The sequence below is a fragment of the Bidens hawaiensis genome, unplaced genomic scaffold, assembly GCF_021521415.1.
Source record: "Bidens hawaiensis isolate Kalapana, Puna unplaced genomic scaffold, B.hawaiensis_p1.1 tig00058670_1, whole genome shotgun sequence".
NCBI lineage: Eukaryota > Viridiplantae > Streptophyta > Magnoliopsida > Asterales > Asteraceae > Bidens > Bidens hawaiensis.
Window position 1 is genome coordinate 7,160 of NW_027500556.1, and position 20,470 is coordinate 27,629.

Below are 20,470 nucleotides of genomic sequence, written 5' to 3' on the forward strand. Positions count from 1 at the left end.
ATCTTGTTCGCGCTGCCTTCATCCAGGGCGCACATGACCCAGAGCTCATCCGCACCCTAACGGGTAAAGATGGCATGCCATCCACATGGGATGGCATCATGACAGCAGCAAAACGCTATGCGGAAACAGAGAAGCAACTGGGTAGAGATCTCCCACAGAGCACAAACCTCTACACCCAGAGGACGAGAGAAGACAACGTCCTCACCGCCCGACTAAATAAAAAACGAAAGCTAGGCATTTGGCAGTCAAGGGTAAACTTTGACACCTCATCCGGCTTGCAACATCGGTTGGGCGGAAGGGATAATGTACAGTCGCACCGGAACTCCAGATGGACGCCACTCACCAAAAGCGTCACTGAGATATTCGCCACTGAAGAGCTCCCATGGCCAAAGCCTCCAATAATCCGACATCGTCACGATGCTGATCGGAGCAAATACTGTGACTTTCACAAGACAAAGGGCCACAACACTGAAGAATGCATAGATGTAAAAGATATGGTCGAAGCATTTGTCAGAGATGGGACGCTCGCGCACCTCGTGGCGTAATAAAGGATGAGCAGGCGAGTGCGTATAGAACCCCAGCTGGGGAAAACACGAATCAATTCCAGCTTCAAAATCGAGACTACATGCTGCGTAAAGAACGAGATCCCGAACCAGGTGCGTATCGGCTCGATGGCACTCCCATACCAACATGGAAGGGAGCTCATTTACACAGTCTGCATGTAAATCAATTCCAATTTGTAAAGAAAAGGCCAAGAGCCACTTCTAATGGAAATGATTCTCTTTAAGAACACCGAAGCTGATGATTTTACATTTATACTTTTCTGAACTAATATGCCGGTTTTCACCGCATAATTACGTCGTCATTGCATGGGAAGGCGGTCCTACCCGCACGAACCCAGCAACGTGACAAACCTTCACGCAGGTCAGTTGAAGGGGAAAAAGTTCAGCACCCAAAAATGAAAGTGCCGGTCTATCCGCATGAATCATTAAGGAAACTGAATAATAACCTATCAACAACCGCGCATCGAACGGTTCAAAACAAAATTCTTAAAAAGGATAAGAAAAACCTACACGCAGGTCAGATAAGGGTAAAGTTTTGCCATCCTACTAAGTGCAAGTGACGGTTCTACCCGCACAATCACGAAAGAGGAAGCAAAACTTCACACCTATTATCAACCACGTTCAAAGGTTAACTTATCCTCAAAAGGTAAGAAAAACCTAAACGCAGGTCAGGTATGGGTAAAGTTTTGCCATCCTACTAAGTGCAAGTGACGGTTCTACCCGCACAATCACGAAAGAGGAAGCAAAACTTCACACCTATTATCAACCACGTTCAAAGGTTAACTTATCCTCAAAAGGTAAGAAAAACCTAAACGCAGGTCAGGTATGGGTAAAGTTTTGCCATCCTACTAAGTGCAAGTGACGGTTCTACCCGCACAATCACGAAAGAGGAAGCAAAACTTCACACCTATTATCAACCACGTTCAAAGGTTAACTTATCCTCAAAAGGTAAGAAAAACCTACACGCAGGTCAGATAAGGGTAAAGTTTTGCCATCCTACTAAGTGCAAGTGACGGTTCTACCCGCACAATCACGAAAGAGGAAGCAAGACTTCCTGTTTTCAACCACGTTCAAAGGTCAACTTATCTTAATGCCTTAGAAATTTCGAAAAGGAAAACCTACACGCAGGTCAGATATAAGTTAAAGTTTAGCCATCCTACCAAGTGCAAGTGACGGTTCTACCCGCACAATCACGAAGGAGGAAGCGAAACTTTAACCCACTATCAACCACGTTCAAAGGTTCTTATTCTAAACACTTGGAAAATTGCTAATTTAAACTAAGTATGCAAGTCATAAGTTTATAAAGCAAGGAACCCAAAGAAGGAAATAACAATCTTATACGCAAAAAGATTAATATTTCAAGAATATATTACAAGAATGGCCGGGTAACTACCCGCCTAAAAGAAAAAAAAAACTATACAAGTCTATCTTAGCAATGGGAAGGGATCTTCAGGATCAAGCTTCAGGGACGCTTCCACTTGGACCCGCTCCGTCAGAAGAACGGGGTGGTTCGAGGAACGTTTTGAGGACAGCTAACCCATCATCAGCAGCAGCTACTTCGTCCACCTTCTCCACCACTGGATGCGGGAAGGCGGCGTATTGGTTCAATGCTTGGTCATAAATGGCTTCGGTATCCACATTGAACAAAGGGAAGTTGGAAGGCGGGACGCCTTTCTCAACAAACCCTAGACCAAGAAAGAAGCCGGCCTTTTCCCCATCCTCATGAGAAGCGTTGAGGGCTGCGGTCATAGCATCATCGTAAGAGGTCTCTGAAAAGACCCGACGCACAACCTACAAAGAAAAAATACAAGTATTAGAACATTTTCTTACAAAAGAAAAGCGTGAAGATAAAACTAAACATACCTGAGGCAACGCTTCCCGAAGAAGCCATTGGAGGGCAGCTTGAGCTTCGTTATGGGCGCGTTCGGCTTCGCTCTTGTTAAGGTTGGCAAGTAAAACTTCCTTTGCGGCAGCCTCTTCGACGCCCTTAAGTTTCCGCTCGGTGTGGTCAAGCACCCCCCTCTGGTCCAGGATTTCCTGGAGTTTCTTGGCATCTTCCATTGCCAAGGCATCATGAGCGCGTTGGAGAGCCTCTAATTTGGCCTTGAGCTCCTCATTCTCCACACGCAAAGGCTCAGCAACGGCTTCAGCCTTGGCAGCCCTCTCGGTTGCGTTTCGCGCAGTCTCCCTGGCCAGCCGAAGCTGTTCATTCACAGCTTGGGCAGCCTTGGAGCGGGCCTCGAGTCGCGCCTGAACTTCAACCTCGAGGGCCTTGAAGGCCTTCTCCTTGTCGGCGGCAGCTGCCGCCAGCTGTTGGTTCTCCTCCCGAAGAGCACGCGCCTCAGATATGTCCTTGGCGCGAGCTGCTTTCAACTTGTCGTTTTCACGACAAAGCAGCTCGACGCGCGGCTGCATCCGGGCCTGGAGAACCCGAAGCTCATTAGTTAGCCTACCCTCCTGGTAGCTAACCATGGCTTCCCCCAACGCACCCGGAGGAGCAGCGTGGCGAGCCCAGTCCACGCACTCCACAGGTGTGCGAAGGGTTGTTCCTCGGCGTATGTTCCATCGAGGAACATACACTTCATTGGAATCCGACACTGCAAAAGAAACAAAAGCAGTAAGGAAAAGATGATAAAAAACATAAGGGAAAAAGAAAGGAACCCTACGCACCTGTAGGGTCAATGACAGGCCGATAGCCGCCAAACCCATCACCTGAACCTAAAGGAAATCCATCCAACAGGTCAGGCAGACGGGAAGGTGGCAAAAATCGGCGGGAAGCCCTGCGCGTACCTGATGGTCCGGCCATCGGTGCCGGTGGCGCGGGCATGGCGGCAGCCGCCGTGGTCGCCATTGTGGTCGCCGCCGTGGTCGCCGCCTTGTAAGCAGCAGCAGTAACCGCCGGCTCTGTGAAGGATGCTGTAAAAATCGCACTCACAGCCGGCGGTGACGTCATCTCTGCCGGAACAGTTGGCTCAAAGGAATGAGCAACTGGACCAGCGGATGCAGGCGCAGGCGCCTGGGTCGACGCCTCAGGAAGGCTGACCGAGCCTACCGTCATTGGCGGGGGGATACTCCCCTGCGCTTCACCCCGGAATGCGTCAACACCCACGCCTGCACAAAGAAGAAAGTGTTAGATAAATTTATAGTGATAAATCTGCAAAGACATTATGATTGTACTTACGGGTTTTCTTGACCCTGAACGTACGGACGGGCGGGGAGGAACCCGATGGAGCCGGCCTCTTGGTACCGGTCACCGTCGTCTTCGTTGGTTCTCCGGAGGTAACGGTCGTAGCCTCCGGAGCAGTGGTCTCCTCACCACCGGGCTTCCCCGCCACCTCTTCACTATCTGACTCCGAGTCGGAGAGAACCACTGGATCAGCTGTGGAGGCCTTCTCCTTCCCCTTCACGCCGGCAGCAGCCTTCTTCTTCCGCACAAGGGGAGGACCATCTGCGGATTCCTCAGAAGAAGACAGGATGTAAGGATTTCCAGCAACGGGTACAGCATTGAGGGGTTCAGGGTAGAATATCTCCTTACCTGGCCGCCGGTGGCTCAGGATCTCTTGGCCCGGCGGATAGACCTCCACAAACCTATCCGCCGTTTGCTCCAGGATGGGCAACTCATTGTCGTCCAGAGCACGAGTGCCCACCCGCACGGGACTGTCAGCTTCCCGCGGGAACAGGAGCGACTCCAAATTATTCCCCTCTGAAAGAAAAAGAAACAGTTAGAAAATTAACTAATATCAGCAAGAAAGACAAGACATACCATAAGGAATAGAGTTCAAACCGTATTCAAGAAGGATGGGAAACCGGGACGCATCCTTCCATACCCGGCTCATCCCCAGCAGCACCATCCCGGACTCCGCAAACCGGTAAACCGGAGATTGGACCCGGGATATCTTCGCGAACCATTCCGCCTCCTGGTAGCTGGAAGCGTGAAGGCTCGGAAGCGCTTGACCCTTCTTGAACTTCATAGCAATGGGGATGGCGCGGGCAGAGATGTAGAAGAACTCCCGCTTTCACGATCGGAGACTGCGCTCGGTCACGCAGATCTTCAAACCCTTAATACGGGTTGTCAGGGTGTACCACCCCTGGACGCACCTCCAAGTATAAAAGGTCATCAGGCGGTCCACGTAGGGCTCAATACCCAGAATCCGACACACCCACTCGAAGTGCCGGACCTTGGCAATCGCCATCGGATGCACCTCGGTCAGGTGCACCCCGTGCCTCTCCAGGACACGGTACACAAACTTTGTCAATGGGAACCTAAGGTTCCCATAAACAAAGAATGCAGCATATACCCCGATCTTGCCACTGGGGGCATCGTACACAGTCTGGTGGGATTCAGGAAACTCAGGCTCGAGAGACTCGAGCATGAACTTCCTGACGTTGTACTGGTACTGATCGACAGGTAGAGCACACTGGCACTCGCCAGCAGTACTCCTATCGTCGGCTACAGCTTCAGCATCATGAGAAGACATTTTTGCAGAAAGAAGAGTGATTTCGGGAAAATGCTTGCCTGAAAAAGGGGAGTATTTGCCGGAAATCACTAAGAAGAAGAAGAAGAGAGGTGAAAGTGTGGATTACAAAGAGGCCTCTCCCCCTTTATATACTAATCGCAATTAATGCGGTGAATTTAATGCGGAGGAGAGAGAAATCGAAGGTGCAATGAAACTATGACACGTGGCAAAAAGCAGGCTGGCAACAGCTGTTGACAGGACGTGTGCCAGTAATTTCGCGGCCACGCGCCCGAAAAATCGTGCCCACGCGCCAGGAAAAGCGTCTGGAATGACCATGTTCTGTCACGTCACCATAACTTCCTGCACGTCCTGACACAGTCAGAAGAAACCGTCGCACGACGTTTCAGAGGTTTGGACTGTTCTTATCTTTTCACCAGTTCCTTCGAATTTCAAAATTCAAAAAATTTGAAAATATTAAAAAGTAAGCGGGAAAATACCCCTTACCCCTTGGCAAACAAGTAACCGTAAGACGGATGCGGGTACAGTGTAAAGGCAAAACCCTTCACATACCTAGCACCCGCAGGGAATTGAAGCCAAATAAACCTTGGCAAACAAGTAACCGTAAGACGGATGCGGGTACAGTGTAAAGGCAAAACCCTTCACATACCTAGCACCCGCAGGGAATTGAAGCCAAATAAACCTTGGCAAACAAGTAACCGTAAGACGGATGCGGGTACAGTGTTAAGGCAAAACCCTTCACATACCTAGCACCCGCAGGGAATTGAAGCCAAGTATTCCTCGGCAACCAAGTAACTATAAGACGGGTGCGGGTACAGTGTAAAGGCAAAACCCTTCACATACCTAGCACCCGCAGGGAATTGACGCCAGGAATACCTTGGAAGTAAAGTAACCGTAAGACGAGCGCAGGTACAGTGTCAAGGCAAAACCCTTCACATACCTAGCGCTCCGCTGGGAATTGAAACCAAGAAGGATCTTCTGGGCAATGCTTGCGGAAACGGAAATAACATCCCCGCATAGCGGGAACGTCGAGAACTACGTTGTTTGAAGCTCCAGGATGGAATTGGTGGTCTTAACATAATTGATCACTATGTTCAAAACTACCAAAACCTCATGGAAAATCCATACAACTGGGACTCAATGATCCTGACTTGCGAGGAGGTTACAGACCTACCCGCATCATACCCAAAGACCAAGCAGGAAACTCGGGCATTTCTGCAAGTGACAAGGACTTCCGCGGAAAGAATCCCCATGGAAAACCTTACAAAACCCTTTTCAAAACCCTTTGCTCAAGTCCAAAAGTTCACCTCACTTTATTAAACACGCATGAGAAGAACATTGGACTGGGGGGACTTGAAGAGGTAGGTCCCAGCAGAGCCCATTTGGTCCCGCAAGACTCACCTTAAACAGGGACGTCTGCGCAGAAACCAACTGGATCCGCAGGACCAACCATGCTCAGAGACGTGACGTCCTTACGCGCAGTACGCAAGCTGTTCCCGCAGGAAATGCCTCCCATGGTGAAGGACTCCGCCTGTTCCCGCAGCCTCGGATACAAGCCATGAGGAAAGGCCACCCGCGCAGCATGGCTACACGCACTAGGTACTTAGCTCTCGATCATTCAGTGTCACCTGAAGGAATGAGCAAAGCCGGGAGCAATCCCGCACAGAGGCGGGAGGGGGAATACTCCCGCCCAAATAAGCCAGTCTATACTGAAGGACCTTTTACTGTACCTGACGAGGTATGGGCGAAAGATCTGATCAGAGATACGACAGCTCACTGATACAGTATGGCGAGCAGCATGCTCCTGTACTGTATCACTATTAGCCGCTGCCTACTCACCAACTACTGTCATACCACGTGCGTAGCCGGCAGTTGGTGGAAAGGGAACAGTATACAGCAGGCCTGGTCACTATCAGCCGCTGCCTACCCACCAACCACCAGCAGGGCACGTGCGTAGGCTACTGTTGATGAACAGGAACACTGTTGCAGCCGGCCATACCTCCTTGGAAACCTACCTTCGGCTATAAATACCCCAAATGGTATGATCATCTGGACACAACATATCTTACTACATTATCATCATATTATACCTGATATCTGCTCTAGCAATCTCTTAATATACTTTTATATTTAAAGAGCAATCTAGTCTGATTCTCACGCCGGAGGGTGGTCACAAGGAGGAACCCCCCCTTCTCAGTGACGAGCTCACGGTGTCTGTTTTGCAGGTTATCAGAAGAACCATCTTCCAAGGGTCTAACCCCTCGTGGGAAACAGCTACCCAACCCCCAGGTTACCAGTAATCTGTCGTGGGTCCGGTTAGTGTTTCTTCAACTATCTGTTTCCATGAAACCCAACTTATTTTTTCTTTCTTAACAAAGAAATCTTAGTCTTTTACTTTCCAATACTTTTACCGGAGCACGGAACAATGAGAAGTAATACGAGCCCAAGCTACCTATTACCAATTTAACCAACATTATCTCCCATCAAATGAAAGTGTTTTCACTTTCCACCATGAAAGTTTCATGTCAAATCTGTCTAATATCGGCTGCCATTTCCGTTTTAGATGCATATTTGCACGATCGAGAGTCCTAAATATAGAAGCAGGAATATACCGGACTTTTTTTTACATGAGGGTCAATATTGATAAAAGACAAACGACAATTATCTAATATAAGTAAAAGTGAAGTTTGGTGTCGCTTGGCCTTTATTGGGCCAAGTTGCTGTCCACCATTGAACAATACTAATTTTATGGGGTTTTTTTTCGTTTTTTAGTTCTATGTTCGTAATAAACGTAAACGAAACTAATCAAATTTGAATCGACTCACCGCCACAACATCGAGGGCCGATAAGGTTCGGGTTAACTGCCGAATTCATGGACTCACCACCGCAACGTCCAATACCGACAACATTCGGGTTTTACCAAGGCTTGGGTTTTCCTGGGTTTTTTTAGTTTCGAATTCGTAATGAACGTAAACGAAACTAATTAAATTCGTGTCGACTCACTGCCACAACATCGGGGACCTTCAACGTTTGGGTTAACTGCCTGAATTCATGTTGACTCACTCCGCAACGTCCAATACCGAAAACGTTCGGGTTTTACCAACGACTGGGTTTTCCTAGAAATATACACGGCCAGTTGAGATGTGATATGATTGCATAGCGATGCCTAGGAATACGATCTAGAAATTTTTGGGATTTTATCCAAGGTCAATAAAAATCTTTACCGACCTTTTTTTAGTTATTGTACCATAACGAACGTAACAGAACTCGACAAAAAATCATGTTGACCCACCACTTCAACCCTCACGTTTTTATCAACGCACCGGGTTTACCGACTCACCGCCACAACGCATGAATACGACTTGACTTGCCGCTGCAACAACCGGTTTTACCGACATCGGGTTTACCAATCGGATAAACATTGTTTTAAATATGTAAAAATTATTATAATATGTTATACGAGTGCTATTACATTTTTGGTGTTTTTATTTTTAATATGTTAATTTGACAAATTGGCTTTTTATGTTTAGTTCTGGTATGTAATGAAGGTACCAAATACTGATCGAATTCGTGTTGACTCGCCGCTGCAATGCCCGAGTTTTATCGGTTGTAATCTCCACGCAACACTTGCGAGGAAATTAGTGTCGTTATCGTTACGACCTCTTAAATATGTAAATTTTTTATTACATGTTATACAAGTGTTGGTTCTGTTTCCGGCATTGACGAACAAATTTTTTTAATTTAGTTTCAGTGTCTTAACGAACTTAACTTATACCACAAAATCCATGTTAGTCCATTGTCGCAATGTGATGGGTATATAAACAAACTAGTTTGAAACCCGTGTTTTACACGAGTAATTTTTAAAAATTTTAACACCTATACAAAATACCATAATCATGTGCACATAACCATATTTTTATAACAATAGTTGGAACTCTATAATAGGTAACGGTACGTTGGGCTGAGTATTTGACTTATACAAAACAAAGGAGCTCGTATCACGTTGTACATTCTTGATTCAAATTCAAAATCTACGAACAATAGTTGGAATTCTGTAATAAGTAATGGTACATTGAACTGAATATTTGACTTATGCAAAGCACCAGAGCTCGTATCATCATCATCATCATCGTACTCGTACTCAGTATATCCCACCAATAGCAATGCTATGGTAGGGTCTGAGGAGGGTAAGATGTAGACAACCTTACCTCTACCCCATAGGGATAGAGAGGCTGCTTCTGATGAGACCCCCGGCTCGATAGTAGTTTTGCATCAAGCCTTGGACATAAGGCACATAGCACTCAATCATCGGGACACCGGCTCATTGGTGCATGTGCCCTTGTCTTTCGGCTATCAACGCCACCACATGATGCCTGATTAACCTTCCCCCACTTTTAACGTTATTTTCACGAGATTAGTAAAATAACGTCAAAATTAGTGCAATTTTACTTTTGCCCACCCGAGAGTTCACACATATATACATTATATGCGTGCACCGCCAGCAGGGCATTCATCATCATCATCATCATCATCATCATCGTACTCAGTATATCCTAGAGCTCGTATCACGTTGTATATTCCATTCTCAAATTCAAAATCTACGTGCAACTTACTTAATTCTTCATTCAACTTAAAGATAAACAAAATCGAAACGACTAATTCAAAAGATTACATGCCGAAACGTTTTCTGGTTCACGAATCACATCAAGAACACTATCAACAAATTAACATACCAATTTATATTTATAATGATAAACCATGACTAAACTTATCATAAAATATTAACAAACATAGTAGAAAACTAATTTTCATCACACAATACATCATAGCATTGCAAAAGTAGTTATAATCATCCGTAAACAAACCATACAAAAACTGATGCAATTACTTATGCGCACATTGTACCCGCTAACCTCCACCATGCATATCTTCACCTTCATTATAAACTTCTTGAGCTGCTTGCTATTGCTTCCTTCTCATCTCTTCTTCAATGTTTGCGTCATGCAGAGTTGTCTCTTCACATTCGTCCAGCTCCATGTCTGTCATCTGCATAACTGCATTGATGGCTCATGGCTTTGGTGGCAGCACCGCCTCTAACGCCTTGCACTGTTCCAGTGACAATGAATCAAGGAAGTCCACAGTAAAGTGGATGTGCAGCTTCCCCTTCATAAATGGCCTATGATACATAACATTCCTTCATTATTTATTGCCTTAAATATCTACAAATCAAGCAAGAACCAATCAAATCACCAATCCTTAAAAAAAACCTTAATCATAATTTTGCAGAGGGAATTACCAGGCTTCACAAGCTCTCCCAGGTTAAGATTTGATAAGAAGCTATTTGTTATCCAAATGGGTCAAAACAAACTTGAACCCGCATAGGGCCTCTGTCAAGCTCAATGTATACACAACAAATAAGCCATCACCCTTTCTCTTCAACTTTGGGTGTTCAAGACGATCATATATCTCACGCTTCTCTGGGTCACTCAGTACCTCATATGCTTGGGCAAACTCTTTAACTAAAAGAGCACACATCATTACATATATATAAGTATAGACCTCAAAAGAGATTAATGAAAAGTGAAATAAAAGTAGCAAGCATTGTCCATACAAACAATGTCTATTTCATTGTAAAATCTAACATGGGGACCTAATTTAGGTTCAGAAAAGAACCTCACTAACCACCATATGTGCAATCCATATTTCAGGATCAAACTTTGCACATACTTGCATACGAAGAATAACCATCGAAGGCACAGATCAGCAAAATACAATTGAATCAAGAATATTAACACCGGTATTTTGGATACCCGTTTCTATCGAACTCAAAAACTCGACACAAATATAAGGTTCACAAATTTCCTATTTAATTTAAACGAAACAAATCCAAAGAAACTATTATAACTCAAACTTTAATAAACAAATAAAAACCAACAGATAAACCTAAACAATTTAATTCTTCAATCCAAAGCTCAACTCGAGCTCAAATACATAGTATAAAATTAATATATAAAAGTTCAAAATTGGTAAAACATAAAAATACACAAGGATCGGTGAGCCTAAACGAACTTCCCATTCAAGGCTTGAGCTCGGGGTCGGTAAATAAATGAGCTTTATTTGAGGCTTAGGCTCAGCTTGAGCTTGAAAAAGCTCGACTCCAATTCCTTATATTTATTTAAAATAAAAAAACCTTGTGTATAGCTTTCATATTTTGTTAAGAAACCAGTCCCAATTTTTTTATAAAACAAAATAGTAAATGCATGACTAAAACCTTAAAGTAGAATTCAAAGCATTGGTCTACATCACTAAATTAGTTTATAACAAAATCTTTCGTAACCAAATAAAGAAAATCATAATCAAATTAAAATATATACCTGATGAAGAATAAATTCCAATAAGTTGTTTGTGCTCATGACAACCACTGTAACCGGTCCATGGTTGGTTGCTACATGCTCCCATAAATAAAATTACCGAGTCTTGATCTGCATTTTTAAACAAAAATCAATGCATAATATAGGTCCCAATTTTTTTATAAAACAAAATAGTAAATGCATGACTAAAACCTTAAAGTAGAATTCAAAGCATTGATCTACATCACTAAATTAGTTTATAACAAAATCTTTCGTAACCAAATAAAAAAAATCATAATCAAATTAAAATATATACCTGATGAAGAATAAATTCCAATAAGTTGTTTGTGCTCATGACAACCACTGTAACCGGTCCATGGTTGGTTGCTACATGCTCCCATAAATGAAATTATCGAGTCTTGATCTGCATTTTTAAACAAAAATCAATGCATAATATAGGTCCCAATTTTTTTTATAAAACAAAACAGTACATGCATGACTAAAACCTTAAAGTAGAATTCAAAACATTGATCTAAATCACTAAATTAGTTTATAACAAAATCTTTCGTAACCAAATAAAAAAAATCATAATCAAATTAAAATATATACCTGATGAAGAATAAATTCCAATAAGTTGTTTGTGCTCATGACAACCACTGTAACCGGTCCATGGTTGGTTGCTACATGCTCCCATAAATGAAATTACCGATTCTTGATCTGCATTTTTAAACAAAAATCAATGCATAATATAGGTCCCAATTTTTTTTATAAAACAAAACAGTACATGCATGACTAAAACCTTAAAGTAGAATTCAAAACATTGATCTAAATCACTAAATTAGTTTAAAACAAAATCTTTCCTAACCAAATAAAAAAAAATTCATAATCAAATTAAAAACTCTTTTGGGAGTTCGTACATCTATTAGATGCGCTATGCCTTGGTAAATTCTTTTTCATTCACCATTTGGACGTTGCGATTAGGGTTCAAGCCTACCTGGTGGAAGTTTCCGACTACTGGAGTTTTGGTGGAGATGGTGGTATGCTTTTAGGCTATTTTTGGAGTCAAATGAAACCAACTAAAATGATAAATGAAAACAAAAAGAGGAGAAGAGTTGTTTCCATTACTTTAACTCGTTGGTTGCAAATTTCTATATTTGTTATGTCCTAATTCCATGGAAGGGTCTAAATATATAATGAATCTCAATATTAATTTATTAAAATTTCTTAATGGACGGACACGGGCATGAATTTTCGTTCAGTGTAGTGTTCGTGTACCGTCCGTTTGTCCGCCAAAAGCTTAACGAACGGACACGAACATGCTCTTGTCTGGTCTAGTTCGGTCCGTGTACACCCGTTATTATAATAAATATTAAATAAATAATCTCATTTTTCTCACATCTTCATCTAGTAAATGGGCTACTAAATGTAAAATAAAGGATACAAAAACTCATATTAGTTCTACTCGCTATATGAATTATCCTAAAGTTTCATGTATTCGTTAGTTTTTTCATAAAAATTTAGTTGAGGCATTTCATCGAGCACCTTATGTGCATACCTTCTCAGCCTTCTAATTGTGCTGAAAAACAAAGGATTAATCCTCCAAGCTCATTTCTTTCGATCTAAGTAATATAAGTATGTTCTTCAATTAAAAAGGTAACTAAATTCACATCAATCAACAATTTCACAAAAGAAATTCAAAAGACCTAAAGTAAACAGATTTTTGTATGAACAAAATAATCAAATCAAATTACTACTAACCATGATGTTGCAATTGGATCTAAATCAGAAGCGGTCGAGGGGATGAACGGTTGCGTGTATCGAAGAAGAAATGAGACAAATAGTAATCAGGTTCTTCAACAATGACGGCATCCTAGGGCTTGTAATAGGTGAGGTGTTGATCCAAATCGGCAGTGGCAGTGGGAATCGAATATGAAGGATGATGATGCTGAAAACGTATAGAGGAATCGAATAGGTGAGATGGCTGGTAAAAGTATATATATAGAGAGAGAGCTAGGGTTCATTGTGTTGAACAAACAGTATGTGGGCTGATGATTATTTGGGTCGGGTATACCCAGTGACCCGAGAAGATATTGAAAACGGGTGAGTGACACGTGGGTGAATATGGTATTCTTTTATTATTATATAGTAGATCTCATATGGCCTGACGCAAAGCGAAGGGTAATATACTAGTTTGAAGTAAGAAATGTTAATCAGCCTAGTTGTAATGTTCATTTCAAAGCATTTGTCGTAACATGGATAAAAATTTGTTACTAACACCCCCATGCCATGTCGTGACAAATATTAAATATCAATAAAGCCACTAAAGTCACTTTTCATCACAGGAAGTCATATAAAATATATTCAGTCTTTTTGAAACATCGATTAAGTTTGGTTGTCCTGATATTTCAACTTATGTCGGGAAGAAGGTTGAATTCGTTAACAAATTGAAAAGAACTTTAAAGTTCTTGTTTGGAGGAATCTGATGCAACTCATGTCATTATACAGCAATAATGTAATTGATTAATAGTATATAATACACGGCGAAGGTTTCTAGTATTCTATACAAAATTAAAGTCTCAATTACGTTCTTTACTTCTTTTTTATTTCATCACTTTCTGTCTCTCTTAGCCGCTTTTATCGTGAAATATTGCCAGTCATCAGCTCTCCTCTTCCATCGCCCTCTTGTATGACGATTTCCTTTCTCTTTAATTTTCTCTTTGTCTTTTCATGTGGACAAATTATTTGCACACACATAGATTATGCCTTATTTATTTTTCTCTTGTTATTGTTGTATTATAGTTGTTGCACTTGTTAAGAGATTATACTCTACTAGCATGCCTCTTACCATTGTCATTAACAGCCTTAGATTTATCATTTCTCACTACTAGAAAATGAGGCATTTTTCTATGACTGTTTTCGTAGGAATTTTTTTGTTGGAAAGCCCATTTTCTAACAATTTTCCAATAAAAATGTTGGTTGGAAAAAAAATACTGGAAAATCATTTTCAACATTTTTCCAACAACTTTTCTAACAAAATTGCTACAAAAATATGTTGTTGCAAACTTCCTACAACAACGTTTTCTACAACATTCCAACGACCAAAAAAACTAATTTTAACAAAAAAATATTTAAATATGCAAATATATATTCCAAAAAAATCTGAAATATAATTTTTATTGAATTTTGATGGAAAGTTAGCAACAATTTTCAAACAAAAAATCGTGTTGTCACTATGTTGTTGCAAAATTATAGGAAATTATAGCTAGTATTATTTTGTTGAAAAGTCGTTTGAAATTTGTTGGAATTACTTGTCGTAGAAAATTTGTAAGAACTTTTTGTAAGAAAATGTAATGTTTTCTAGTAGCGTCTGTTTGTCTCCATATAATTTTAAAACCTTTTAAGTTTGTTGGTAACAAGTGTTTATATGGGAACGTACTCTTTAGTACCAATATCTCCATATATTGTTAGTGCCCGGTTTACTTGAACTTTGGAGGATTTGTAGCAATGAAATTAATGAAATCTTTCATTTGCATTCATATCCTCAAAATGATTGAGCCGTTAATGAAGCATATAATCTAACTTCTTATTAGCTTTGGTATATGTATCATACATACATTCTGGGGGTTTGAGTGAAGTCTCTACTCCCATTTTTAAAATTTTATTCTTCTCTTTAAAATTATATAGAATTAAGTAACGTTAAAATCTTAAATTTAACTAAGTTTTGTTAAGCTCCATATACTTATTTCCCCAACTATTTTCCTTCCTCTCTCGTAAATCTTGCAACAAATTAAAATTTAAAACCTAATATCCCCTGAACTGTTTACCAAAATCCTCCAGCTCACTCCTGAACCCTATAGACAAAATTAAAAACGGGTGCGTTTTCACGCACTCACTGTCACAGCACTTGTTAAAACCCTTCTCTAGCTTGAGTTGACTATTAAAGTAATGAATCACTACCGTATTTCGAATGCCTTGTCTTGAAACCGCATCACTACCTAGCCACTGTCACTGCTGATTTGATTGAAGTAACGGTTCTGGTCATTTGTTTATAACTATTGTGGCTGTGGTTGTTGACAGGTAATCCACAATTGTATTATTAGTATTTGTACTAATTTGTGCATTATGCCTATTTTATTTTCAAGTTTCGGGTCATTGCTGTAACTACTTTAATTGTATTCCATTGTATAGTTGTAATCCGTGTTTGGATTACTTGGCAATTTTTAATAGTTTTTTAGACCATTAATGTTGTAATTTGTTACAAAACTCATCTTGAAGATTTTAATAAGTCCAATTTGAATTGTGAGGATCTACTAGTTGAGTTTAAGTCCACTGGTCTTAACCCGAACCAAAAGACCATATTTTAGACGACATGTCTTAAAAGAATAATTTTCAAAGAATGATAATAAAACAAAATAGTTAGTAATTAAGATTTTAAATATAAGAAAGAGAAAAAGTAATAAATCAAAATATAGAGACAAAGACAAGGAATGAGATATGGAGAGTTTTAAATGATTTTTAAAATTTTAGAATAAGCGTGTTATTTAGTTAAATTATAAGAACAAGGATAAAGACTCCATTATAAATACTCTACGAAGATTATATTATGTTTGAGATGTGTTGGTATATGGTAATTCCCTAACGAGAAATGTATTTGGAATATGAATCCCCAAGTGGAAATGGAATAGATTAGGATCTCAATCCATATATATGCGGTGATTTTAAAATTGGACGTATATCTAAGCGTACATAATTTGGGATATAAACTAGCTTCCATAGTGAATATTTAAAGTGAGATGTAAACTTTTCCCTAAGAGAAAAAGTGTTGAGAGATGTTGAATCCTCAAATGGTTTTGGATGAGGATAATTGGTAAATCAAAATTGAAAATTAAACGTAACGAACACCTATATGGATATATCTTTACATTAATGCATTCACCGTACAGCTGCAACAGTTTATGATGCAGATCCTCCTTGATGCACAACTATTGGCTCCATGTTCTCTAGTCAATTCATGTTTATTTGCATTAGTTGGTTAATTCCTTTATTTTAGTTGTTTCCATTCCTAGAAGTATTAGTGGGTAGTTATACCACTAACCTATCTTCCTTATTTCATGCATATCTTACATTTCTTGTAAGCCTATAAAAGGGCATATTTGGTTTTTAATGGAGAGCATGAACAATTTGATCAAAACAAGTCTCTTTACATGTAGTGTTATTTTATTTTAAAAGGAGATTAGCCAATCTCGAACTTGGCCTCTATTACCTTAGATCTATATCAATGAACCAGTTCATGACATATACAATGAAAAGGATATATATCTTTGGACACTATAAGGCTTAGAAGGCACTTAAACATGTTTCCAAATTTGTTTTAAGACTCATTTCAAATTTTCAGTAACTTTACAAACAATTTATGGGACTTTGCTTACGCTATATTTGAAAAGTTTAGACTCAAATCAAATCAATATTTATAAGTAGACCACATCCTATGTTTCTCATTCATACTTCCCTTCTTGCTCCCACACATTCACCAGAAAATCAACCATTTCCTGCAATTTTCAAGCAATTTTTAATTGGAAAAAAATATTGAAAAATAAAAATTTAACAAGGATAACTTACTGGTAGAGGAACATGCTTGGGGAATGGCTTGTTGCTACTAAGCAAATTATCATATGTCGCATTCCGACTGCATAAATCATACATTAAATATGTTAATAAAATGGTGTTCATATTAAGTTAACATAACATGCACATTTGTAACAAACAAACAACGAGTTTGAAATATATAAACCATTCATAAAAAGATTAACCGTTTTGTTTTGTTCACTTTGTTCTCGCAAATGATCTAGTAATCTGTAATGAAGCTCACTCTATTTATCATTTCATAATGAGTATGCACTTATGTGTATCCTTATTTGACAGGTCAACATAAAACATGTCACCTCAATTTTCGCTCGCGATTCTGGTCTGTTTGTTTAGAATTTCTTTTGCTTCCTACCCACTGCTGCCTACTTTCATTCCAGAGATTAAAACCTGCATAAAAGTCATCGCATCCATTATATAACTTAGATGCCAAGAAAGAAAAAACACTTATACATAATAGGCTTCTTTGAGGTGTTAGTTTCGACTCGTTTTCTAACTTATGGGCCGAGTCAGGTTTTGTAAATCTCTAATGAAAATAGCTTAAAAAGAAACGGGCGTAATGGGTTGAACCTGAGAGACACCTTCTAAAGCATATATCCTTCTGAAAAGAAAAATGCTTGAAAAAATATACTTGTAACCATGTTTGCCAGTTGACATACTAACTATTTAAAGAAAATCTAACTGTTAGAAAACAAAAGGAACATAGGTAAAAAGAATTGGATGAGAACTTTTCCTGTGCAATCCAACCAATTAAATAGGGGTGTTGATGAAACCGAAAAACCCGACCTGTAATGAAAAACCAAACCAAAACAGAAACCGACAATTTGGTTTATATTTTTGTAAAAACCGAATCTTCGGTTTGGGGCGTAACTAAAACCGAACCGAACAGCATTTGGGAATTTTCAATGTTAAATAATTTATAAAAATTTAATAAATAATGTAACTCAAATATTTAGCACAAATATGTAACGATGAATTATAAATCATTACAAGTAAAAAAATGTAGCCTCGAATTCATAATTCTGGGCCTATTTCTTCGACCAAAAACTATCAAGCCTAATTGGTAAAACCGAAACGTAACGATTTTCAGATTTTCAAAAACCGACCCATGCACACCCCTTCAATTCAATTAGAATCGAGCTGAACGCATTTTGTCACACTACCTACCCATCTATCTTGGCATATAAAAGAAGCTTGAGGACAAAAAAACACTTGCCATGATTTATAAATTCCTCGGATGTGTTCCCGCTGCCATGAGAATCAAGAGTAGGATTTGGTGTGTCATTTGAGGAAATGAACAATCCATTGTTGTCTATCTCACGTCTACCATTTTTCTGGTCACCCTCCGCCGTACAAGGTGAAGGTTGACTTTGTTGACTTTTCGTCGGTTTGTTTTTCGCATCACATCCAAAACAGCCACTGCTCTGTTACAAATGATCTTAATTCTGTAAGGAATCCATTTAATACAGCAAATCTTTGTGTTACTCAAATATAGCATTAATATATTAATATATTAATAATAAAAGTTGCTAAAGCAGATATAGCTCATGTCATTAAGCCAATAATCATGAAAATCATTTGCTTCAAACCATATTAGATAATCAGCTTAAACAAGTGATTGGGTGTCTTTATGTTATTTGGAATTATGATCATTTTTAAGGATTTACATAATTAGAGGTGTTAATCAATTTAGTTTTCGGGTTGGATTTTATTCTGTTGCAATTAAATTCAAATTCGGTCAGGTCTACTAATTTGACAGAATAACTTGTTTTTATTGTTATCATCATAAACTTTTTATGTTGTTCTTGCCATTATTTTTATTTGTTATTGAATTTGCAGTTGTGCTAAATAAGAATAAGATAAAATTGTAATTCCCGTGGACTAAATCACCAAATTTAAATAACGTTATTTGTTATTATTTGATTTATTCAGTTTGAAGTTTGAACCAAGTTCAGATCTTGTAAACCGAACACCGAGTTACTAATTCGACTTAACACTGAACGGAAAACCGAATTTGATTGTTATCAGTTTTGGTTTGATTTAATCGGTTTTGGTTCAGTTCGATTAGTTTCAAACCAAAAAACAAACACCACTAATTTACAAGGAAGATGATATTAGAGTTTGAATATATTATAAAACCACACTTTGAATAGGATGTTACAATGGGTATAAATAGAAGATACAAGAGCTTAACTTTAGAAATACAATGAATACAAATATATAAAATGCATAAGTTATGGAGATAATTTCTCCATCTTTAAGTAGCTATGATTCTTGGGATTGATATGATTATTATCATTAATATGCCCCCGCAAGATGGACGACCATAAGCTAGTCCAATCTTGGATAAAAGTGGATGATTATGGTATTTAAGAAATAGAAGAAGTTGATGAAGTTGAAGATGTAAATGGGGATGAATCAAAGTAAAATATATATATATATATATATATATTTTGTTTTTATGGTGAATGAAACAAAAGATATAAAAGGTGGGGTTCGCCGGAAAAATGAGGGCGGCGGTGGTGAAAGAGTAATAGGTTTTGCAAAACCTAATTGATGTAAAGAGAGAAGCAGTTGTGATTGAAGAGGTAACCATTGCAATGGTGATGTAGGTAAATGTGTTTTTTTAAGGGATTTTGGTAGAGATGATGAGATCATGCATAGTGCCCAGAAAAGAAATATAGAGGTTGTTAGAAAAGAAATTTAGGGGTGGTGAATGGTGGTTTGCAGGCTAATAGGATCAAAAGTTTTCTCGTTGGAGATATGAGCTGTGATACCATATTAGAGTTTGAATATATTATAAAACCACACTTTGAATAGGATGTTACAATGGGTATAAATAGAAGATACAAGAGCTTAACTTTAAAAATACAAATATATAAAATGCATAAGTTATGGAGATAATTTCTCCATCTTTAAGTAGCTATGATTCTTGGGATTGATATGATTATTATCCTTAACAGATGACGACATATAATATAATGGATGTTACAATAAATACAAATATATAAAATGCATAAGTTATGGAGATAATTTCTCCATCTTTAAGTAGCTATGATTCTTGGGATTGATATGATTATTATCCTTAACAGATACGACATATAATATAAAAATAATGACTGGAAACCATTGTTTTCACGACCAAACAGCTGGTCAGATCGTTTGGCTTAAAATCATGCATGGAACCGGTCCAATTTAGCCTATTTAAGTGTTTCACATTAAAACCAGATGTTATCGGTCAAGCCGGTGACCGATTGAATCAGATCATGTGGTCTGACCGGATTTCTAACGTTATTTATCTTTTTATTATTTGTCTATAATGAATCCCTTTTGCGAGTCATTTATTTATCTCTTTATATTTTATTAAAACTATTAGTTCCAAAAATATATACATGTGTATATTATTTCGGACATGGTTATTCAATCTGATGAGTGAACC

General features: G+C 39.1%; 1 long non-coding RNA gene across 1 annotated transcript; it reads right to left on the minus strand.

Annotated features, from left to right (window-relative positions):
• Positions 1-16,767: 16,767 nt before the first annotated feature.
• Positions 16,768-17,533, minus strand: LOC143602338 (uncharacterized). Its single transcript, XR_013147820.1, has 3 exons — positions 17,331-17,533; positions 17,008-17,074; positions 16,768-16,937 (listed from the first exon to the last, which is right to left on the minus strand). It is a non-coding gene; the product is annotated as an uncharacterized LOC143602338 (long non-coding RNA).
• Positions 17,534-20,470: the final 2,937 nt, after the last annotated feature.